General features: G+C 44.4%; 1 protein-coding gene across 4 annotated transcripts in view; it reads right to left on the bottom strand.

Moving 5' to 3' along the window:
- The window catches only part of VPS13C (vacuolar protein sorting 13 homolog C), a 5,236,720-nt gene that overhangs the window by 3,887,930 nt on the left and 1,322,674 nt on the right, over nt 1-26,116 (bottom strand). The gene's annotated exons all lie outside the window — the stretch shown is intronic.

Below are 26,116 nucleotides of genomic sequence, written 5' to 3'. Positions count from 1 at the left end.
AACGAAATCTACCAAATCATTCAGGATTGGCGGGCCCAACATGGTCTGTGCCTAAATGATGAAAAAATGGAACTACTTCTTATAGGTTCACAAAACCGTCTAAACAAATTAGATGACTCCTTCAAAGTGTTTGACATCGATGACATCACTATTAATGTCTCCAAGGAAGTAAAAACCTTGGGCATTTACCTTGGCTCTCACCTTAACGAGACAAATCAACGCCAGAGTATCGGCGGCAGTTTACACCTCTAAGCTCATCAATACCTGCAGACCCTTCCTGTCATCCGACAGCTGTATTACGCTGGCCAGAGCGCTTATCTTATCCAGATTAGACTACTGCAATGCCCTTTATACAGGGACTATCAGCTGCAATATCAGAAAACTGCAGCTGATCCAAACTAACGTGCTAAGAGCAGCCCTGAGCATTCCTAAAAATACACACATCACCTTGACGAGATGTAAAGTCCACTGGTTACCGGTCCATGATCGAATACTATTCAAAACACTCTCCTTGACTCACAAATGGCTGTCCAGCTCAGCCTCCAAATATTTATCCAACAAATTTGCCAAGAACCACACAGACCTACGTGTTCAACTTATTCCCATTTACTCACTATCCCCAGGTTCAATCTACAGAAAGCTAAGGGCAGTAGCTTCCCGGTGGTAGAAGACAAACATTGGAATGCTCTGCCATCCTCACTTAGATTGGAATCTTCCTTTTGGTCCTTTCGCAAAAGTCTGAAAACTTGGCTCTTCGCACAAGATCTGTTAAAGTAATTCTCCATCACAGGAATCCTAACTTTATGTATGACTCTGAACAGAAAACTGTAACCCATTAATCATTTTGTATTGTACTTTTGTATGTATGTACTTTTGCTTTACTGTCAAGAACCAGTACCCAGATGCATTAGGGTTCGGTGTGCTTTACAAGTGTCAAAATAAATAATATACAATAAATACATTCTCGGTTCTCCACTGAGGATTTGTTTTATAAACAAAACCTGTTTCCACATTCAAAGTGATCTCAAAAAAGACAATAAGAACTCCATCAGCGCAGGTGACGTGAACTGAATCACTGCCTAATTTGTAACACTGAAGTCCACAAGGAACTCCACCAGGGCAATATCCTTAGTGGTTATCGTTTTCAATTGGGGAATACAATGCAACAATTGCAATACCATGTTTCTATTCAAGAATGGGCTATCATTGGTTGCAAATAACTCAGCCATATTTTACTTTCGACCCTGCTATTTAACATAGATCTGGAGTTCATCCCTGCTACATTAAGGTGCATAGGAGGAACCAATGATTTAGTGACCTTATCTTGTGGCCTAGAAGGGCCGACATAAGGAATGTTTTATCCAGTTGCTTCTCTGTAACATTTTGTTGCCTCCTTGGTTTCTTAATCCACATATCCAGGGGGACTGTCGTACCATGACACTATACCAACTTGTCAATTTTCGTGGCTTGCACCAATTCAAACCCCTCCGAGGACTGAACACAGGTTACTTTAGTAGATGCAATTACTGCCAAGGAGCCTGAGTTAGCTCTAGGTTGACCAGAAATAACATGCAGAGGGTTCTTATCTGTGTTTTGCAAACCTCCACATTTTCTTTCGTCTTCTCCTATTCAACTTCTTTCTACTGCGCTTAACATATAATGGGCCTCATTACAAGTCTGGCGTTAACCGAGGCGGTAAAACCGCCTGGTTAACGCTGGACTCGTATTACCATTCCGCCTCCGTGATTCCCGGAATTACCGGGGCATTACAACCCCGGTTTTCCGGGAATCACGGAGGCGGAATGGTGTAAATCCCCATTCCCATTGAGTCCTATGGGACTCGATGGAAATGGGGATCATGGAAACACCGGCAGCATCTCGTAATGCTGCCGGTGTTTCCTCGTCCGCCTGCATGCGGGAGGTGTTAAACCCGCCAGGTCAGACCTGGCGGGAACATCACCTCCCGCCTGCAGGGGTCTGACTCAGGCGGTCCGGAAACAACGGTGGCGGCTGGTTTACCGCCACCGTTATTTCCGGACCGCCTGGGTCGTAATGAGGCCCAATGTCTCAGAAGAGGCAGATCATCATACGACATATATGTATATATGTATAGATATAAGATATATATATATATATATATATATATACACACACACACACTACAAAAAAAACTTTGTTGAGGGGACGTTATGGTTAAGTTGCCCTAACAAAAACCTGTAAACTTTACTAAAAAAAAAAAAAAAAAAAATCCTCCTCCCCTTTATGCTTCAAATTAAAACCAAAAAACCCCTGAAATTCGACAGTTATGGTAAAGTAAGCCCCCAACCCTGCCACTACCCCTGTGCACTGCTAACACCAACACCCAGACCATGAAAGATGTCTTCTCAAATGTCAATGATGACATCAATGACAACAACACTTGTAGTCGGTTGAGTTCCTCCACAGCATCCTCGGAATCCGAACCTCGCACCACAATAGACACTCCTGTGGGGGAGCGCCTCCCTCCAGCTGCGTCACAAGCCATTCGCAATGCTGTGGACCCTTACCTTTTGAAGGTGACAGTAGTGTGCACGTATTGTGATGCAGTACTCTGCAGGGGGGAGAGTCTTCGAAGTGCTTTTGAGGCTGCAGTCAGCAAGCACCAGAAGATTTGCTCCTTACCTGAATAAACATCACCCTTAATATTTATCTGTTCAGTTGCCCTTTCTTATCCCCGTGGCTGGTGTCCCTTCCTTACCCTCCTCTCACCTCTTCTCCTAGTGTGTGGAGTGCTGTTAGTCAATGAACGTAAAAACAACAAAAATGACAGAAAAGGCTCTTTTCAGAGCCGCCTTTCTTAGTGTAACAATAGAACTATGAAGTGAAGGCCATAGAGCCCTGCAGAGTTTAGCAAAAGTTTGCGGACAGTAGTAGAGGACAAAAAGGGAGGGTGCAAACGGAGCAAACGCAATAAAGTGTACGTTGGGAGTAAGTGGCGGCTCTGAAAAGAGCCTTTTGGTGGTGTGTTGTGTGGGTTAAAAAGGAGTGGATTGGGTGAAACGGATTGTCAGATAGGTTAGTGTGATTACAAAAGAGGGCGCAATGCATTTTGGATATTGTGAAGAAACATCTGATTGCCTGCATATGTGAGGTGGACTCTGCGGAAAATGAAATTGCTACGAAACAAAATGTTTTCATTGTGGAAAGAGGACATACCAACATCTCTTAAAAAGGCGCACACAGCCTTATTCACATTGCGTCTCGCTTTCTCCATTTGTTGACCAAATGCAGAAGAACGCAACCATATTTGTCTTTGGGCAATACGGGAAAAAAGTATTTGACAATTTGGAAACATGTCTATGAGCCTCACGAGTCCTTCCTTCATGGCAAATTGAAAAGAAATTCCAGATACATGGCCTAAACTGTTTCCGCCACAATGAATGATGAGTATATCTGGAGGACGCTCTCTTTGCAAAGTAACACAAAGAGGTACCAAGTCCAACCATCTCATGCCGCGCACGCCATGCCAGTGCACTTCCGCATGTTGAAATCCGAGATTTGTAGATAAACTGCAGCTTTCGGCATGCACCTTCAACCAATGGACCCATGAGTCGCCCACAATCCAGACAATCTGTTTTCGAGCATGGAAAGCCATGGCTGTGTGGTGTCCTGTGAGGAAGAAGACGGTCTTACTAAAGTACGTCGGTCAAAATACACCTACTGGACTTTTTGGACCAATCCCTAGCTCCACTCATTCTCATTTACATGCGGCTCCACCCTTCAGTCACCGTTGGTGATATGTGCTGGCAGTTAACTATCGGCATGTTCGCAGACATGTAGAGGAGCAGAGCGTGACGATGGTACATTAAATTACTAATCCCCTTTTTCCCCTTAAAGGTAGGCTCTGAGAAGAGCCATTTTTTTTTTTTGGCCACATATCGTACAGGCATGTGGTATTTTATGCATTTTTTTGGGAGTTTTTGTCCTTGCTTTACTCTTGCAAACATTACAAAACCTCCTCTAAAGCAAGCCTTATGTTCCAAAAGAACATTGCATTTCCCAAAGAGGATAGTGCAACGCCATCTCCTTCAAAGTATTGCGCATTGCTGGGAGCAATGTTGTCGTGGCTACAAAAAAAACATACCAACTCGCAGCATGAATGCACACATGCCGCGATTGATGATGCACCTCCCGATGCTTTGATCTGGACAGAAAACAGAAGTGTTGGTCCATTGTAGTCTGGGGAGTAAAGCAGAAAAAATAACTTTGGAGTTTGGGAAGATGGTCATGATTGCTTCAACCAACTGTGCCAAATCTCCCAACAAAGAACGTGAAGTCAGGTATCCCAAGTGGCAAGCACCGAAGTGCACAATTACCACATGAGGAGTGGTCATTCTATGCATGTCTCTGCAAACTTGCAGAATTGTCGCAGCATTGGCATCAGTGTCAGGGCTCCAGACCACCGCCGCTCCCCGCACATCGAAATGGTGTGCCACATGCCTACTCTCGGCATAGTGTTGTAAGCCTTGCACAAAAATGTCTCCGAGCAGCAAAACCCCGACCCTCTGCACCTCTGCCATTTTCAGTGTGCGCACCGTCTTTCGACACAAAAGCGTAATGTGAACATCTGTTTGGCTGATGGCTACAGTCATCTTTCCATGCATGATTAGATGTAGAAACCCGTATGTGACACGCCCTACCAGCAGACAAGCGTTGGCTACGTGCGGCACGTAACTCTTACCCAGTCCTTTCACCCTTTCTACAAAGGTACGAAAGCGAGTCCATCATTGGACACAACTAAGCGGGCGCAGAATCAGCCACCAATCACATAGAACCTCGCTAATTTTAACTCCGTCATCAACATTGCGCACTTCAAAATTACTGTCGACGATTCTTAATGGAAATCGCATACCATTGTAAAGCACCTGCTTCATAAGCTACCGTGGAAGGATTGCAAATTTCTACGTTCAGTTCCATGCATGACCACATGCATCAGTATAGAGTACAGGTATGTTCATTCTAATCAGAGTACATGTGGAAGCCTTATAATTTAAAATAGACAAAATAATGCCGGTAAATTTCCATAGGAAGCACATAACAACGCTACCCCTAGTAAAGTGCAAGAATGCTGATTTGCCATTAACAATTGGCACGACTGCTTACTTTCTTCAGCATAACCTGTACATACGTTGCAAGCATGCCTATTTAGGCATAGCTCTCAACCATTTTTGTGTGAAGAATGGGTGAAATTAGCTTATTTTGGCTTTTGGCGGGTGATACGTCCATTGGAAGGAATGGCCTGCAGGAGGCTTGGCGGGTGAGTCTGCCTTTTACAAGGCGGGTGACACCCGCCAAAAGCGTGTGAGTTGAGAAGTATAATTTAGGGTTGACCTTAATTTTGTGTGTGAAAATGTTGCAGTTCTGTCCTCTGTACTGGCAACAGTAATGCTACTTGCAATGTGATGGTATGAGAATAGTAAACGCTTCCGATAGTGGTGCTGACATGTCCTTCGGAGGGTCACCCGATTTTTGGATATCATGCTTTGCATTAACAAGTACAAAAAGTTTGCCCATCTACTACGTTGCCCTATCGCTTACAAACCTCTCTCCTATTTTACTACACTTTGTAAAGAACAAGGCATTTCCAAACCACTAAAAAAAGATAGATATTTTGAAAGACTTTGAAGTACCACATTGAAAGTAGTATACAAAGAGTGCGCAGAGAGAAGTGAAATGTGCACGTGGTTTGGATAGAAACATGAAAGTTGAATCGTATGACGAACAAAGTACAAGTGAAGGCTGCAGTATCTTGACGGCTGCAAACACACACAGTAATTCATATTGTTTTTTTTAATTCACAGTGAAGACTACTCTCCTGAGAATCACCAACATCTACACTGCAGACGACATATCAGAAGAAAGCTGATCATCGTGCACAAAAAAGTACAGTACAACCTTCATATTGTAACTTTTCCTTAAAGAGGCTGCGTGGGTTATTTGTTTATTTTGGGCACCAAAGGAAGCATTAATTTGTAAACCATTCTGCCTACAAATATCCAATTGTAGGACAAAGATTAACACGTGGAATGGGTGACAAATGGCTGTGTGCTTGGTACTGAAATGACATGGGAAATCCGTAGAAGGTTAGATTGTGAAAATAAGTGGCGGTAGCAAGCTTTTGCCATTTTGGTTATTAATAGTGGTTCTCAGCACAAGTAGGGCACTGTGTATTCTCATCGAAAGTACATTGTACTACTATACAAACAGTAAAGTAGCCGTACCAAATGATAGAGGTCACTGTGCGTTGACACACCGTGGCAAAGAGTTTCATAATCACACTTAGGCACACATGCACTCAGCAAACAAACATTGGACAACAGACCAAACAATATTTTTTTTTCTCAACAGACACCAAAGAATGCCTACCAAAAAGCAGCTCCGTAGAAAGGAACGCAGAATTAGAGCAAATAAAAATAAAGGTACCCAATGTAAGCATCCACCTGTTGTAGAGTTAAAGGAGAATCTTGGTACAAACCACGTAATGCAATTGGGTAACATAATAAAAGAAGTCTCAACTACCGAAACTGTACGTCCTCCATCAAAAAGTATCACAAAACACAGAAATTATGTCAACGAAACGGCTGCCAGTACAGCTAACAATGTTCCTAATAATCCTGATAGTGTAAAAAGAAGCCATATTAAAAAAAATATTTTAGCAAAAATGTTTCATCACAGTCCTTCAGAATCTACTAAAAAGAGGACCAAAGTCATCTTCACCCTTAAAACGTACCATAGAAAGTTAATTCTGCAAGCACTCGTGGACAGTGCAATCCTTCTCAAAAGGAAGTTGTTCATATCAGTGTTAAAAAAGGTGAAAGCACTAACAAAAGTAAGTACCAAACTACAAATGAAACTGAGCAATAAACGGAATGTGAACATAAATAATTTTTTGCATGTTTGTGGTGGTGAGTGGAGTCACACAACAACCACAGAGCCATATTTCAATGAAGAAGCATACAAACAAAATCAAACAAACACAATTGCCATCCATAGCAGTGGACGTGGGTATGAGAAAATCAATACTACCATCATGGAACAAGAAACACTGCTTACAAAGCTGTCTTCTGAAAACTCAGAATTACCTCTCGATTCAGCAGAACCACACTGTCCAGTATACAAATGGCCGTGCACATCAATGTGTGCCATTCCAAATAAAGCATTCAAGTCTTTACGTGTGCTCCTCAATCAATATGTAAAAGGTAAAGACAAAAGTAAAATCAAAGTGCTGCAAAATATTGATATTTGTGTAGTACGAAAACACACAGGACTAAAAGGAAATTCACTAGCCTGCATTTCTGGGCCTAACTGCAACAGTACCTTCCATGATATCAAAAGAATATCAGTAAATCATTCTAAAGTAAGAAATTCAGTGTATAAAATATATTGTGCAAAAGGTCCAGCTTCAGAATTAGGCAATTTAAATACCACTCTTCTGCATGGTACACCCAAATACTTACAAGAAGAAATGGACCGTATTCAGAAAAAGTATTTTGGAAGTGAGAGCCACGTAGAAAATGCAACAGTTTTAGAGCATAGTAGCGACAATTATGCACATAGCAACCTTCTATTGCACACCCTTCTATTGCACACATACAGAAAAGAAATACTAAAATTTAAAAAGGTCATCGGCTGAAGTACCAAACCATGTGTGTGTATGTTGCCGCAGAACGTTTTACAAAAGGAACATAAAAAATGTGGACATAGCATACAAAATGGAAAACAATGAAGACTCTAAATGGTTTGAATTAGCTTTGTACCTTTTAGCTGAAAGCAAATATGAAGTAACTGAACATCTAATATGTTGCAGTTAGTGTACTGAAAAATTAGACAACAACCACACTCCTTCACGTGCAATTACAAATAATTTGGAATTGTTTCCATTACCAAAAAGTCTGCAACAGCTCAATTTGTATGAGAGCATAATAATTCAAACAGTTCACCCATTTCAAGCAATTATACGCCTTCATCCAAAAACAGCAAATTTACCTCCCTCTGAATTGGTGAAAGACATTTGTGGCAAAGTAGTGTACTTGCCATTAGATCTAACGGAAAATGTGCACACTCTAGGAGTGGAACGTTCAATAGAGCATACTTTAATAGTCGTGGTAAATGGAGTACCAACAAAGGACAAACAAATGTGGCAACAATTAGTGGATTTACACTAAGTTACACAAGCATTGCAACATCTAAAAGACAACAATGAGTACTACAAGGAAATAAATATTGATGAAAGCTTAAGGCAAACAACTGAAATAATTCAAGAGCCACCAGAAACTGGACAATTTGAACTTCTGGATTCAGCTACAGTATCCACTCTCTTAGACCATTACACAATTCATCCTTTGCATTCCAATGAAAGTATAGATAATGCAGTAGAAACTTACCAAATGCGAAAAACCAAAGGGTCACCAATGAGTATTTGGGAGAAAAGTATAGAAGCACGTGCTTTTCCACTGCTATTTCCTACTGGCAAAGGTGGGAGGTACGATGATAGACCCACTCAGATTGGGGCATCACAATACCGCTCTTTACGAATGTATTCCCAAGATCCCCAATTTAGACAAAATGTGAAATACATATTCCACCTACTCTACGAAGGTGAATTAGCAACACTATGTTATGGAGTTGTACACATTCTTAAATCTGGAACGCACTTTCTGTATTAACTGCGTAGCTGACATATTTTGAAAGTATAAGAAAAAGATGAGGTTTTACAATAAAGTATAACAAATTTGTTTGCAAACATGCGCGGTACAAAGGAATACTGGTTTAGACGGCACAGAGACGGGCGTTGCATGATCAGAAACCTTGGACCACCAACTTGGTTTGTTACGCTAAGTTGTGCAGAATACGCATGGGAAGATTTGCATGAGTTCCTACGCATAGCAAACAGCAACAAAAAACAACATAGATATATTAACACCTGGAGAACTTTGCTCTCTAGCTCCAGTTAATGTCTCAAGCTATTTTCCTCATTGTTTCATTGCAATGCTTCACTTTTTTGCAATAAAAGTGTTCCTCCCCTTGGAGAAGTGCAACACTTCTTTTGGAGAAAAGAATATCAAGCGAGAGAGGAGCACCACATATTCACATGCCATTATGGATCAAAGGTGCACCGAAATTGGGCCATGACAGTGATAGCACTGTTTTGCAGTTTATCCAAAAATATGTCACATGTGAAATCCCTTCACAACAGAGTCATAGTGAGCTGCATGGGCAGATTTTACAATTTCAAAGACACAATGTGGCAAATATTGTCGCCGTAAATACAAAAACAAAGATAAATACTATACCAAATGCCGCTTTGGTTTCCCCAGACCAGTTACAGAAACAGGTGAAGTAAACAACTTCATGTCTTCAGTTCGACATAGTGTTAAAGGTAAGTCACTTAAAAACATGTATTACATAAAATATATCAATGATTATAATGCAATCATTGCCCTATTGTGGAATGCAAACATAGATGTGCAGTACATTGCAGACAATTCAACTGCTGTTGCACGATATGCTACAGCCTACTTAACAAAAGCAGAAAAAACAGAGCTTCAAGACTTCTGGGATGACCTAGCATCAGACAAAACATTATCACAGAAATTGTACAGCCTAGGCATAAAAATGCCCTCTCAGAGAATGTGGGGCCTATGAAGCAGCAGATTGTTTAACCAGGACTGCTTTTTACGGAAAATCAGACAACATAGTATGGCTCAGTCTTGGTCCTGCAAAATCTAGAAAAAGAGTGCTAAAATCATATGAGGACATAGAAACTATTGCCAGAAATGATCCCAACAGCCAAGACATTCTGAAAAACAATTTACTGGACATACTATCCAAACAGGAGTACCACTCTGGAAAGCGTTTACCTGTACCACATAGCTCAAAACTTTGCATACAAAAATAATGTAAAACCCGATGAAAGTAAACGTAGATATAGAGTGACCGATTGTGAAGGGAGCTTAGTGAAACTTAACAAACAAAGCTTAATTTATCATGCGAAGTTGTCATTAAAAACTCCACAACAGAAAGAACTATATTACATGTCTGTTTTACAACTTTTCAAACCATGGAGAAAAGAGGAAGATATACTAGATAATTATGAGTGCTATGAAGATGCTTTCGAAGCAAATGAAAGCACTATCACTGATGTTAACTTTATGCAGTACAAAACAATGTTACACAATGAGCAGCAACAGGAAGAAGAAATTGAGGCCCAACTAGATAAAGACTCTTCCGACAGTAGTCAACCTTCTGTAACAGGAAATCAAGAGCCATTAGGACAACCACTGATAGCACATGAGGCTGAAGTTGCTATGGCAGAAGTAGAAAACACCATGTATCAGTATCAAGAAGAAACAGATGACTTAACTGTGCCGCAAGGAAAACTTGACAACAATCAGCGCACCATTTTTGAAGAGGTAACAAAACAAATTGTGCATGGCGTACAGCACGATAATAAAGAATGTACCTGCCAAAATTACAAACCTATACTGCTGTACGTCAGTGGGGAAGCTGGATCAGGGAAAACATTCTTAATCAAAATTATTAGCAAATTCCTGCAGCAATTGACAAACAAACTGTCAGCTGTTGTAACAGCCCCCACAGGTTTAGCTGCCTACAACATAGGCAGTGTGACTTTGCACCTATTACTACTGCTTCCAGTAGAGCATCAAAATAAATTAGACTACTACAAACTTTCTGCAGAAGCTGCAATGGAATTACGGAGAGTATTGAAGCAAATGAAAATGCTACTAATAGATGAAGTGAGCATGGTCTCCAATCTAAAGTTGCCTTTGAGTCATCTCAGATTGAAAGAAGTACTTAAAAGTAATAAGGAAGAACTCTTTGCTGGGAAACACATTATCGTTTTCGGAGATCTTCTACAATTGACACCAGTAAAAGGTGAACTGATTTTTAAAAGCTTAGGCCACGAGCACGCCATGCGGTTGTGCTTTCCGTGAGCTCTGCTCTATGGGTCCAAGCAGCATGATCTTTTGCATGGAAATTCCGAAATTTCAGCCTGATTTCACCCGGCAGACAACCGCAACGAGATCCTGATGCGGGTGCTATAACCTGGCGTCTAACCGCATCCCGCGAAGCCCGTTGCTCGAGCTCGGATCTGCCGGCGCTGGCGGCTACAGGGATGAAAATGGCGACACGCACCATCCGAGCCGAGCCCTGAGTGGGAGACCCGCAGAGTTTTCCCGCTGGAGAGCTGGGGCGGTCCCCTCCCTCACCCAGGGCTCCCCGCTGCCTCCGCCGAGGGCTCTGGAATTACACCCTATAATATGCAGCTGCTCGGGGGGGTCCGGGAAGATCCCCCAGCGTTAGGGTTGGCGGTGGAGGAGGGGCTATACCGCGACTCGTCCGTGGATGGAGCGGCCCTCCTGCCGAAGTGTGGGAGATCGGAGGGCCGGGGACTTGGAGCCTTGGAAGGGTTGGAGCGGACTAAGGCTCCGACCCTCCCTGGACCTGTAATGCAGTGCCGCCCCTGGAGAGGCGATTGGGGCGGCACACAACGGAAGCCCGGAGTCCGGCAGGAAAGAGAACAGAGCGGCTGGTTGTGGGCTGGAAGCGAGGAGTTCGGAGCGTCGGAACTGCGGAACCGGCTCTTTCAGGAACCGCAACGCGCCGCTGCCCCTGGAGAATCGCTCGGGGAGGCGCACAACAGTAACACGAGCCGGGGAGGGGGGAGACCTAGGTGGCGGAGCGGAGGAGCACCTGTAGCTGAGAGCCCGATCCCGCTGCAACTTGCTGCCCGACTTCACCCCCGGGGGGGAGCCCTGAGCTATATTCAGATCAAGGTATCGGCAGCATATAAGTATACAATACGGCCTGGTCCCTGACACCGGGGAGGGTGGCTGGTGGGGAGCGGAGAACCTCTCTTTCTGAGGCAGCCGCGAAAATGAGATGCCCATGAATATATGCAATCGTCCAATTGAAGACAATAAGTGAGTTTAGCAACTGAAGGGATTGACTGCCTCCGGATGCCAAGGGGTGGTGGAGTGAATGTACTGCGTTCTCGCACTCTGGTCATCTTCTCTTCTTATCACTGTTGCAGATGTGCGGGGTCTCCATGGAGACATGCCTAATACCCCCGCCCCACAGCAAGATCAAAAGCAACATTACTGCAGACTGGTGAGCACAGATCGATCTACCCTGCGCCTAGGGGACTTCTCAAACCTTTGAAATTACCCACATCACTCCGCTGCAAGCAGGGAACAAAGCCCTTTACCCCACTAACTGACGCTGCGTTAAAGCACCAAACACGGTTCACATACATCGGGTGTCCTACGCCCTCACATCAAAAATTGTTTTGGAAAGGGCTCGGGAGCTCAATCATCACTCTGGGGGATGCCCAAAACAGGCACAAAAAAGAAAGGACAAGGCATACAAGCCTACCTGGCGCCACAACCTGCGAGTTCACTGTACATGTGCTTTGTGACAGCTGAGATCCACCCAATCCCACGTTCAATCCTGCCTCAAAACATGGTGATGTCCAAGGAAGACCTTGAGCACATGCTCAGATCCTTCAAAAAAGACATTACCCAAGAGATCAAGGATGAGATCAAGACATCCAAAGAATCGCTGGCACAGTCCCTTGCAGATTTGACTTCCCACCTAGGATGGATTGAGTCCAGGGTCAGTGACCTGGAAAACTCAGCATGTGAACAGGCCCATAACAACGGACCCCTAACAGAAAGGGTGAAGATCATCGAGGAACAACTACAGGACATATGGGCTAAGCAGGCCCACCTAGAAAATAGGTCGAGGCGGAACAATGTGCGCCTCCAAGGAGTTCCTCGACGGATTCCTAATCAGGATCTAACTGACTATGTAAAGACTCTGTTCAAATCCCTTCTAGACCTTCCACCAAACGATGAGCTACAATTAGATAGAACCCACCGAGTATACTCATCTGCTCAGCTCAAGAGGAACCTAGTGCCTGACGTGCTCACCCAAGTTCATTTCTTCCGCCAGAAAGAAGCAATTATGGCGGCTGCCAGGAACTCGGACTCAATACAGTTCCAAGGTACGAAGATCCAGCTCTTCCAGGACCTGGCACCCTACACTCTAGCATGCCGGCGGTGCTTACAGAAAGTGACCTCTTGGTTGCGAACCCAAAAAGTTAGTTATCGATGGGGGTTCCCCTGCAAATTGATCTTTCATTTTCGAAACCAGCACTATATAATCACCTCTTAAGAGGAAGTGAGATCCCTGATGTCGGAGGATACAGATAATGGGGTGTCGAATCCACAGGCTCAGAACACGGAGAGCTCTGCCCCACACTCTTTGCCGAAAGCTGGGAGAGGAAAGGTTCGGCGGCGACACCAGTCCGCAATGGACTCTTCCCAGGGATCAGAAGTGGGAAAAGGCCCCCTCACTCCGGAGAGCGTGCCCATCCTGGAATCAAGAGAACAGAAAGATTGGGCCACTACCTGACTCCACCGCAAGAAACTCAGAATTCCGCTCTGAGAGGACGGGATGCTACTGGAGCCTTCCTCTGTGGCCAGCTCACTCCTTGGTTAAAATGCATCCCAAGTGCCTAATTGAAGCTCTTGGACCAATATATTTGTCTCCCTCCCTCTTGGGGGGACTCCTCCAGGAGCTTCCCACCCCCAACTTCGGGCAAGAGACTGATGACTTGGACAGTCTGAATGCAACCCTGTAAACTGCCCAGCTATCTACAGCCACCCGAAGCCCTGGTCGAATACACATAAGACTACTGAATTTCCACATGACAATAAGCTTGGGCGCCTGAGTGGATGGCACCTCGACCTAGTTTAAATTAGGTTGAAGTTTATTCGGGGGATGAAACTAGTACATTCCGAGATGGAAACAAATTGGTTATCTTGTTTTGTATGCTTTTACTTTCACTACCTGTTTGAGTTTAACCTGCCATTTTTTACTTGGTATTAATTTTCCTCTCACCATAGATCTCATAACAACCACACTGCAGTGACTTCCCTGACTGGATGCCTAGCGTCTAGTCTCCTTGTAGGAAGAAAAGTGAGACGAGGGCCCATGCGATTACAAAATGGCAACCCCAAGTTATAGATGTATTTCCCTTAACGTGCAGGGTCTGAACTCCCCGTTGAAACGAAAAGCACTCCTGCACAGATTAGGATCCTTAGATGCAGAATACCCACCTGCGGCCAGCAGATGAATTTGCCTCAAGTGGCCTAAAGAAACGAGGGGTTGCCATTTTGGTGCGCAGGGGAATTTCCTTTAAACTGTGGGGGTGGTGCAAGATGAAGAGGGGAGGTTCTTGCTGGTTAACGCCATGCTGGATGGTTGAGCCCTCCAGGAGATATCTTGGTTAGGACGCATAACCGCAGTCAAAATGACTTTGCTCCCGAAACTTCTTTACACGCTACAGGCACTCCCACTGATCATCCCAGAGCACGACTTCACAAGCCTACAGACAGAGTTAGGTCACTTCATTTGGCAGCGGAAAATGCCCAGAATTCAGCGCAAGATCCTCACTCGAACCAAACCGATGGGTGGTCTTGGTCTCCCTTCTAATATTAAGATATTACCGAGCAACCCAGATTGCCCCTATCCTGAGCTGGACCAACCCCCCCTTTCGATACATACAATTACGGCATTGGGTCACTAACCCGATTATTAAAAAAGCCGCCATTAGGCCACCATCAGGCCTGGAACTGACAGTTGCGGAAGGTCAACGTTCACAGAGGGTGGCAAGTTGTTACCGCCTTCTAGAACAGGTCCCAGAAGAGGAAAAACTCCCGTATATGGCGGCTTGGGAGAGAGAACTAGGAAATGAAATATCCCCGGAATTTTGGCAAAGAATTTGGCACAGGGCACAGAAGTCCTCCAGATGCACTTCAGTGAAGGAATGTGCACTTAAGATCTGTTATTGCTGGTATTTTTCACCCCAGAGACTGCACGCAATAAACCCGGAATACCCGGAAACATGTTGGCATGGCTGCGGGGCGAAGGGGGCCCTAGGACATCTATGGTGGCACTGCCCGATTTTCAAACCTATTAGCTAGAGATTAGTTCCAAAATTAAAGACATAAGTGGAATCCTTCTCCCCATGGACCCATTAGTGCTGTTGTTAGGGGACTCGCCAAATGACGGGTCCTACCCCCGCTCTGGCCCTACTGCCCGCTTGATCACCCAGTTGCTAATGGCAGCCCGCCTTACCCGAGTGCGTTTTTGGAAGGAAACGGATGGTCCGCACTTGACATTCTGGTGGGTTAAAGTATGGGAACTTCTAGGCATGGACAAATTATCTGCTGCAATAGAAGGACAAACTTCCAAATTCACAAACATATGGGGCCCATTCCTAGACCACGTCTCAGAAAAAGAGCATATGTTCTTTCAGCCAAGAATGATTAAATATCTCTGTCAACCCTGACAGGCTTATGGAACAAAGGAAGCGCCCTCTAAATGAGCGCCTGGTAACGGAAGATTCAGCCCCCTTTGGGACCTGGAGAAGAACTGGTTGAAAACTTGGTGAGATTTTATCCCTTTTTATTTTGTTTTCTTCTTTTCAAAAAAGGTTTTGCTCCTCACTGCGTGTTTAATTTGGACAATAAATAATGACTCAGCATTCCATCCTATCCTCGAAGGATACCTGCAACTTTATAAACGCGATGAATTCCAAAGTTATTAAAATGAAATGTTGATGTTGAATTTGATTTTAACTGTTGTTGCACCTGCGAAGAAGCTATGAAGTTGATCTCTGGGCATACCTTGAATTGTAATAGGCAAGGGATTGTCTTGTTCTGTAATCCTGTAATCTTGAGCTTGACTGCACTGTCACTTGTATTGATTTCTGATGAATTTAATGTTCAAACAATATTTCAATAAGAAGACCATGATAAAAAAAAAAAACCTTAGGCCACAAACTCTGCCGGAAAACTGTTGGTAGCATAGATAATGTTAACCTTTGGCAACATTTCCAAATACAGAGAATTAACTGAGAACATGCGGCAATCTGCAGATCTCACTTATGCCAACATCTTGAAAAGTATAAGAGTTGGTGTATTATCGCAAGAAGCACAAGCTGTATTGAAAAAGCGTCATATACATGCACTTTATGGCGATAATGCATGCGCAACTGATGTAATGGAACAAATAGCGCACAAAAATGTCAATTGTATGGCCTTAATGCCAACTCTTGCAAGTTGTTTCAAATTCAATTAAACAATGCTAAAGAAAGAAATGCAAGCAATAATAGAAATTAGCGCCACAGACAAACTAGACGTACATGGTTTGACAGTACCCATGTGTGAGCAGGCCACAACAAGACTAAATAGTTTAGAACATTCAATCTCCAACACAGCTGGGTTGGAAAAAGTATTGAAATTATCATTAAATTGTAGAGTAATGCTTAAACGTAATCTTGACGTAGAGCAAGGGCTAGTTATTGGAGCACTGGGCACAGTTGTTGGCTTTCAATCATACCCACGTGATAACAGCATTCAGTTTGTAAATATTCGCTTTGATAAAGTTTCAGAAGTGAAAAGGAGAGGGTGCTCAATGGCTCGATTTCTTCTCTTCAAAGACATTTATGTGCGTAGAGAGCAATTTTCTCTAACTCTTGCATATGCAGTTACCATTCATAAATCCCAAAGTCTTACCCTAGATAAAGCATTGATAGATATAGGAAAGACAGTGTTTAAGGAAGGCATGAGCTACGTAGCATTATCACGCTTACGTACACTTGACAGTCTTTTGTTAATAAACTTTGATTCAAGGAAAGTCAAAGCTGATATTCCTTGCATTCTAGAATACAATAGATTGCGTTCACTGTACACCCCATATCTGAAACAATACCCTGTTCCAGATAAAGTGAAATGTGGTAAAAGAAAAGTAAATGAAACAGAAATGCAACAGCATGCAACAGGAAATTCTGGAGAAAAAAAAGAAGCTAAAGTTTCATCAATTGCGCAAACATAGAAGTACCTATTAGGGAATGTGAACCAGGCACCTCCGCAAAGAAGCAATAGAAAAACCGAAAAATGCACTCAGGTACAGAACTTGCTGGCCCATTCAAATTTACAATTGAAAGTGGGGAAAGTTGCTATGCAAATGTAGCAATGAATATTCTATTTCAATTGCCACCAATTGTTAACAATATTTACCTGCACAGCACAGACCAATTGTGTTCACAAATGTTAGGACTGCATAGAAATGCAACAAGCAATCCTGACAACACATAGGACCTCATTACGACCCTGGCGGAAAGGGGTTTACGCCGGCGTAAACCATGGCGTACCTTTCCGTCCGACTACGAGTTCCCGTAGCGCCATGGTGATTTTTACGCCTGCTTTTTGCAGGCGGAAAAATCCATGGCGCTACGGGACTTGTCGTTAATTACGCCACCGTAATTTACGGTGGCGTAATTAACGCCTTCCCCACTCCCATTATACCCTATGGGGCAAAAATGGGAATGGGGAAGGGTAAATGGGGATTGGGGACTTACCGCCCCGCCAAGGTCGGAATGGGGCGGTAAGTCCGGAAAACCCCATGGCGGAGTTGGCAGCTTTGCGCCATGGACCATGGTGCAAATTGCACCATGGTTCTCCGCCAGGGTCGTAATGAGGCCCATAGTGTTTATGGAGTAAGGCAACAATTGGATGACTCTGCTGGAATGGTGAGATTCACTATGACCTCACAAGAAGATCCACAAGAATTTCTAATGTACATACTATTAGTATTGCAAAACAAAAGCATACCTGTAAATGAAATCTTCCAAATTTCGTACATGTGGAAACATACATGCACTCTCTGTAACAAAGTGATACAGGAAGAAATCCCAAATTTGCGATTTGTGTATATTTCCATACCAAATTGTGAGAACATTCCTTTTCAGCAACTTGTACAAAATGCAAACAATGGCATATTATGTAGTATTTGCAATTCAGACAATCGCTCTACCTTACTGATAACAGTTGGAATAATCTTCCATACAGGAGCTACAACCAATGCATGTCACTACACTGCATACATTAAAAATAATTGTGGATGGTTTGAATGTAATGATAGCACCATTACTCTAAAGCAGAGGTTGCCAGCTAACCTAACAAATGCATACTTAATGTTCTTGAAGCCAAAACTTACAAAATAATGTGCACTTCAAAATTGTGAACAAAGTAAGTGAAAGACTACAACAGTTAGAATACGCCCACAGGTATCTAACTTCCAAACAGGATGGAAGAATGACACAAATACATGATTATCACAGATTGTTGGACACCAATGTACAGGCAGAATACGCCTATACGTATCCAACTGTAGTTGAAAATGGGCAGGAAGGCAACAAAGAAAACATTCATGGAAAAGATACAGGAAACAGGAAATGTCAACGACACAAATGAATGAGTATTACAAATCTGTAGGAACACATGCAGTTAGAATACGCCTACAGGTATCTAACTACTCAAGATGGAAGAATGACACAAATAAATGATTATCACAGATCGTTGAAAACAAATTCACAGGTAGAATATGCCTATAGGTATCTAAGTGTTGTAAAAAATTGGCAGGAAGGCAACAAAGAAAAGAATAATGGGAAAGATGAAGGAAACAGGATGTAACAACGACACAAAAGAATGGGTATCGAAAATCTGTAGGAACAAATGCACAGTTTGAATACGCCTGCAGGTATCTAACTGTTGATAAAAATGGGCAGGAAGGCAACAAACATAACATTGATCAGAAAAATGAAGAAAGCACTGAAAGGAAAAAATGAAGTACTTAGTTGCATAAGAAATTAAGGTTTTTTTTTTTAATCCGACAAGGATTTTTTTTCCCAGACCCAAGGATTAGAAAAGCAAACACAGAAACTGAGCGCAATGCACAGTACACCGGTTTGTAAAGTAAAAATGAGGGTCTAAAAAAAAAAAATGTCTATTAAGCAATGTGGTAAATGTGGAAAATCTGCAAACATTACCACACCTTTTTCTTTCATCACAGAAATGGAAAAAGTGATACTTCCACCAAGTACGTAAACCAAACACAAAGAAATGTTTCTGGATTCTGAACAAAGTAAGGAGTAAGTATATTGGCAGGCATTTTCTACACATGGGAATGTACTCGCCTAATGTGTGGTAGTAATATGCCGCAGTCCCTGTAGGGTGGCCTTTCGTCTGCGGTGAGTACCCTATCACCTACGCCTTACAAACAAGTTGCAAGGAGTACAGGCACTATCCACAACCATCACTGCATATGTGAAACATGGTCCTTGTGAAGTAGCTGCTTATAAATTTAATTTTCGCACCATCGTCTGCAGCCATGAAGTGAAGAAACTAGGGCACGAAAACAACAACCAACATTCACTACTCCCATATTAACTTGGAACTCCACTGCTAATGACTTCAGTATTGCATGCATGGGCTTTAGGCATACACCCAAGACTGCAGGGTTTCCCCACAACCACCTCGATGATGTGTGATGATGTGTGGTAGTGGGGGTTATATCCTGCTGTACCTCTGCCCAGAGGCTTCCCTCCTAGGTGCATGTCTGTAGATCTTACATGGGATGGTTGTGCAGTGTCTTCCAAGTGTAGTACTTATCATTTTCTTGTTGGGGGCATGGGCTTCGGCCATGGACCCAACACTGTACGCACTCCCCACAACTTGCCAATGAAAATGCAACACAAGGGGTGTATGCATGGTTGGCACATGCGGCGATGGTTGTGGCCAGGGCCTAGAGTCTTGGAAGTAAGGCCTTCGGCCAACGGCCATGCATTCAAGACTCTAGGCCCTGGCACAACCACCGTAGCATGTGCCAACCATGGCAGCGCACAAATGAATATAATAATAGGCATTGGAAACAGTAAGTATAAGTGTACTATTGGGAGCATGGCCTTCGGCCTTGCACCCAAGAGTGCAGGATGTCCCCACAACCACGTCTTTGTTTTTGGGTGCTTGGCCTTTGGCCATGAACCCAACACTGCACGCACTCTCGACAAATTGCCAATGAAAATGCAACACAAGTGGTGTATGCATGGTTTGCACATGCCACGGTGGTTGTGGTCAGGGCCTAGAGTCTTGGAAGCAAGGCCTTCGGCCGACGGCCATGCATCCAAGACTCTAGGCCCTGGCCACAACAACCATAGCATGTGCCAACCATGGCAGCGTACTAATGAATATAATAATAGGCATTGGAAACAGTAATGTATTCACAGCATGTAGACAATTTCAATGTTCCCTAACACCAGACGTGTCCGTACAAATGTAACAACTCCCCCGTGCAATACACGGCCTCAAATACTGCCCTTATTGGACCCCTCTTCTGTGCGTACAAGGAGGCCGTAGAACATACGTCATTAAGTAGGTATAAGTGTACTGTGCGTGCAAGATGTCCATACACATTAGATCATGACGACCGACCCTCAGAACAAGTACATTAATCACACATATGTGAAGACAGTAGCCCCTGGCCACTACCACCGTAGCATGTGCCACCCATGGCGGAGTACTAATGATTGTAATAATAGGCATTACGAAAAACAATACGTCACGGCATGTTGTCAATTTCAATGTTGCCTACCTATAACCGTGTGCTTTCAAGAGTTACAAATTTCCTATCCACTACATGCAGTCAATTGTTACAAATTTCCTGCCCACTATATGGACTGAAGGGCTATCGTTATTATCCCCCACATTTACTGTACGAACAAGGTGTCCATAGAAATTACATCATGACGGCGAGGAACAAATGCATAGATCACTCATTTCATACTGTGTGAACCTTTCCCAATGCTCTGTGCCACAGCAAAATAGGGTAATGAAAAAAACATGTGTATGCTGTTTGTTACTCCGCTTTCCGCGGATCCAAGATGTCGGGTGCATCCAAACCATCTGACGCAGAAGATGTCTCGCAGCAGCCAATGGACAGAGGCATCGCGTGTATGCGGTCATGACGGCAGCCCCTTAGCCAATCGGTTTCTTGTTCGTCGACCGAACAGGGAAGTGTGACCGCGGAGCGAACATAGATATCACTAATTATTTCAGACCTACTTTTTCATAATTATAAATGAACGTACTGCATGTATGGTGAGGCAATGTACAAAAACACTCTTTGTGGACCAAGCCCCTGTACCTGCCGCAGATTTTGTCAAAATCCGTCCAGCGGTTTCACCTGTAGCCATGCGCAAAGTTTTTCCCCCATTCAGTCTATGGGAAAAAAAGATGTTTTGGGACCCCCCTATAACTCCCCTCCCGCTGGACGATTTATCATCAAACTTTACAAAGAAATTCAGAGTGGCCCATATACTTTTTTTGCAAAGTTTGGTCAGGATTCGTGCTACAGAGTATTACAGTTTGTTTTTGGAAACTCGAAAATGGGCGTCGACTTAGGGTGTACCAGTAAAACTATCCCTAGTGTGACATCCACTGTACCCATAATCCCTCATGCGTGTAGGACCCTCAGATTGGATTTTTTCTGACATGAGGTAGCATGAGGAGTAGCGCGAGTACAGATTATCCAAGCAGATAGACAGATAGATAAGACTACAAGCATCCATGCGCCTTCTCTCAGAGGGGAGGAAGGGCGGGCGCATGTGAATCTAAGCAGATACAAGCATCAGAAATACGATTACGGTGAGTAAAGTATCCCTTCTGAGGCTTGTGGAATCTGCTTAGATCACATGCTGTGCATAGATTAGCGAGCAGTGTTAGAAGAATGAGGTGGGATGTGAGAAGGGTCATGAGCAAATAAATGTCTTCGAACCGCTTGTCCCACTTGAGTATCTGTCTTGGAATGAGTGTCAATGCAGTAGTGCTGAGTAAAGGTGTGAATAGAGCTCCATGTAGCTGCTTTGCAAATGGTGTCAAGGGGTACATTTGCAATGAAAGCCAGAGTGGCCCCAGTGCCACGTGTAGAGTGGGCCTTTGGCGTAAAAGGCAGAGTTTTATCTGAAAGGGAGTAACAGCTGGATACATTGGACTATCCATTTCGAGATGGCACCTTCAGAGACACAATCTCCTTCTCTGCCTGTAGCTACGGAGACGAACAGTTGATCTGTCTTTCTTAGCGGTCTGGTCTTGTCTACATAGTAGAGGACCGGTCTTCGCACATCTAGTGTGTGTAGTTTCACCTCAGCAGAGCTTTTGGGTTCTTGGAAGAAGGCCGGTAGCTCAATGGACTGGTTAACATGGAATTTTGAAATGAACTTAGGTGAGAACCTAGGGTGAGTTACTAGAACCAGTTTATCCTTATGAACAGTAAAGAACGGATCCTGCTAGAGCCTGAATTTCACTGACCCTTCTTATGGATGTAATGGCTACTAAGATGGCAGTTTTATAGGTCAGGTGTTTGAGACTAGCTTTATGCATGGGTTCAAAGGGGGGGCTCATGAGTTTAGCAAGCACCACATTAAGGTCCCATCCTGGTGGTGGGTTCGAAATTGGAGGGTGGAGTGTCTTTACCCCTTCCATAAAGGCCTTAACCACTGGCACTTTCCACCACAACACCTTGTTATGGGAGGTGGTGTAGGCTGACAGCGCCGCCAGGTGTACTTTGAGTGAATTAAATACCAACCCTGCGTCCAGCAGGTTGAGCATTTAGGTGACAATATTGGAAGGAGTGCAATCAACCGGGTTGATTTGTTTATTCTGGCACCAAATAACAAATCTCTTCCATTTATCAAAGTAACTGTGTTTTGTGTTTGGTTTTCTTGATTCTTTTAGGATGTCTATGCATCTCTGTGTTAGATTGAGATGGCCAAACTCTGACTTCAGGAGCCATGCTGCCAAGTTCATCGAGCTGGGTTGAGGATGCACTGTTTGTCCTTCGTGCTGGGATAGTAGGTTGTGCCAGCACGGGAGTCTGATGGGTTTGCACACTTCCAGTTTGCGCAGGTGCGGAAATCACGGTTGTCTCGCCCACATGGGAGCAACTAGGATGAGCGTCATTTATTCCCTGTGCATCTTGTTGACCACCTTCCTCATCAGAGGGGTTGGTGGAAAAGTGTAGGCAAACATCCCCGACCAGTTCATCCATAGAGCGTTCCCCATGGAGCCTGGCTGGGGAATCCTGGATGCGAATCCTGGGCATTGTCTGTTTTCGCTTGTGGCAAATACGTCTATAGTGGGGAAACCCCACTGTGAGAAGAGGTCTCTTACGACTTCTTCATGTAGACATCATTCGTGTTTTTCCGGAAGGGGGTCTCTGCTCAAAGTGTCTGCTAGTGAATTGAGATCCCCTGGAACATGTTGAGATGACAGGTAAATGTTCCGTCTGAGTGCCCATATCCAAATTTTCTGGGCAAGCTTGGACAGATTTGGCGAATAAGTGCCCCCCTGTTTGTTTATGTAAAACATTGCTGTCATGCTGTCCGTTAGGATCTGCACTGACAGGTTCGATAGGTGGGGTTCGAACGATCGAAGCGCTCTGAAAACCGCTAGAAGCTCTAGCAGGTTGATGGGATTCTTGGCCACTGTGTGAGACCAGAGGCCCTGTGCTGTGTGTTGAAGGAGGTGTGCTCCCCATCCTGAGAGAAATGCGTCTGTAGTGACTACAGCCTGTATTTCTGGATCGTAAAAGGGTTTCCCCTTTGAAAGATTCTCCCTTGTCCACCAGTGAAGGCTCTGTACTAGTGTTGGCGAAACGACCACTAGATCGTCCCACTGACCACTTGCCTGAGACCACTGTTTCGCCAACCATTCCTGCATGCGTCGCATGCGCAGGCGCGCATGGGGAACCAGGTAAATACATGACGCCATCATGCCTAGCAAACACATTGCATCGCTTTGCGAACCCTTATCTGATGATTGGACTGATTTTGAGAAATTTGCAGTAATAGATTCCGAATTCTTTCCTCTGATGGAAAGGCCAACCCCTCTTGAGTGTTTAGGACAGCTCCTAAGAACTGTTTGGAGGCGCTTGGCAACAGGCTTGATTTTTTTCTCGTTGATTGAGAAGCCCAATTCGAAGAGGAGGTCGATAGTTCTTTGGATGTTGGATCTGCAAATTACTGGGGTCTCCCCTGTGATGAGCCAGTCGTCAAGGTAAGGGTACACTGGGATTGCCTCCCTGCGTAGGTGCGCCGCCACCACCGCCAGTACCTTGGTGAATACCCTTGGAGCCAAGGCTATACCGAAGGGTAGCACCTTGAACTGGTAGTGCTGACTGTCCACCTTGAAGCGCAAGAATATTTTTGTGCGCTGGGAACATGGAAATATGAAAAAAGGCATCTTTCATGTCCAATGTTGCCATGTAATTTCCCTTTTTTAGTAGGGGATTACTTCTTGGAGGGTAGTCATGCGAGAATTTTTAGGCTTGACATACTTGTTTGCAGGGCGTAAGTCCAATACTGGGCGCATTGTTAGATTTTCTTTGGCACAAGGAAGTAGGTTGAATAAATACCCTGGTTTACGAGTTCTATCCCGTCTTTTGCAAGAAGAATGACGATCTCCTCAAGGAGTATTCTTTGGTGCTCCAAGGAGTGTATTTTCTGTCTTGGAGGGTGGTCTGGGGGGCACTCCAACAGTTCGATGCAGTATCCCACGGACACGGTGGACAGCACCCATCTGTCCGATGTGATCCCCTCCCATGCATGGGTGAAGCTGGAAATGCACACCCCTACTGGGAATGCATAGGAAGGGACCCTGAGCGGAGCGTCACTGTTTGTTGGGAGGCATACCACCCCTACCTGGGCTGCCTCTCCCTCTACGACGGCCCTTTTTTTGACCTCTGGTGAAATTCTGGGTACTCTGTTGGTCGTTTCCCCACGATGTACCTTGCCCGTGGGAGTAATTGGACCCTCTCTGGGAATTTTGGCCACGGGATAGACGAAGATTATTATTCCCTCGTTGGTTCATGGGTTTATTGGTTAGCTGACCAATGGACTTAAGGGTCTCATATTCGTCTTTTGCTGTTTTGAGTGCCTCTTCCACCGCTTTCCCAAACAAGACATTTGGTTCCACCGGCATGTCGATTAGAGTAGCTTGTGTCTCTGGTTTGAACCCCGACTGCCTTAGCCAAGCGTGTCTCTTTATGACTGTGCTCTCTGCGATGAGCTGCCCTGCATTGTCTGCCGCGTCAAAAGTCACCTTGAGAATGCATCCGGACACCGATCTCCCTTCTGACGAAATCTGGGCCAACCGGCCCTTCAGGTGCGGAGGCAATGAGGGCAGCTACCTGCTCCCATTGGTGACAATTGTAACTTGCCAGCAGAGTGGTGGTATTAGCAATTCTAGCCTGGTAAGCGGAGGTGGAAGCCACTTTCCTTCCTAGCCCATATATCCTTTTGCTCTCCTTGTCTGGGGGAGCTTCGGAGGATGCTAGAGGTGTACCCGCCCTCTTTCTGGTAGTTGTGACCACCAAAGAGTCAGGCTTAAGTTGACCCCTTATATAAAGTGGGTCTGAGGGGGCGGCCCTGAATCATTTCTCTATTCTTGGGTTGACTGCCCGGGTAAGGTTAGGAGTGAGGAGGGAGGGATCAATTCCGCATTGAATGGATTTCAGAATTGGTATGGCTTGGGCAACTGATTTCCTATCCCCCATAATTTCCTCTGCAAAGTCCCCCTCTTCTTGAGCCCCTTGAGTGTCTATCTGAAAGTGCTCTGCAGCTTTAGCCAAGACCTCATTTAGCAATGGCGGATTATCCACAGGTGAGTCATTCACCGGAGGGTCCTTGGGAATAGGGGAGTCGAGACTATAGGCCTCTGCCTCGTATTCCTCCTCCTCATCCTGGTCCTCATCGTCCCCATAATATCCGACCCCTGCCTGGTCGTCCAGTATTTCTATGTCTGGATCTTCAGCATACTGATGGTAAGGTTGTATAGTGAGTGGGTCCGAAACCAGGCCCTGAACTGGAGTCTCAGTGCGAGGTCCTTTACTAGGAGCTTGAAGGTCTTTGGATCCGGAAGGAGTAGAAGTAGCAGGGGTATTCTGATAGCTCAGAAAGTAATCAAGATTTTTTTCATAAAAATTTGCCATAAAAGACATTTGCCTCATCGCCCTGTCGATGTCTTCGGCGCTCCATTCCTTAGAACTGGGAACGATCACCTCTTGTTGAGGTTCATCTTCCATTCCCATATCCTCTGGAGTGGGAGGGACAACCTTGGGCCTAGTGACAGGGTCAGGGGTCTTGGTCTTT

The sequence above is a fragment of the Ambystoma mexicanum genome, chromosome 11 (genome assembly GCF_040938575.1).
Source record: "Ambystoma mexicanum isolate Mex_15411 chromosome 11, UKY_AmexF1_1, whole genome shotgun sequence".
In the NCBI taxonomy this organism is placed as follows: domain Eukaryota; kingdom Metazoa; phylum Chordata; class Amphibia; order Caudata; family Ambystomatidae; genus Ambystoma; species Ambystoma mexicanum.
Note: the sequence above shows the minus strand (reverse complement) of the source record. Positions and strands in the feature narration are given on the sequence as shown.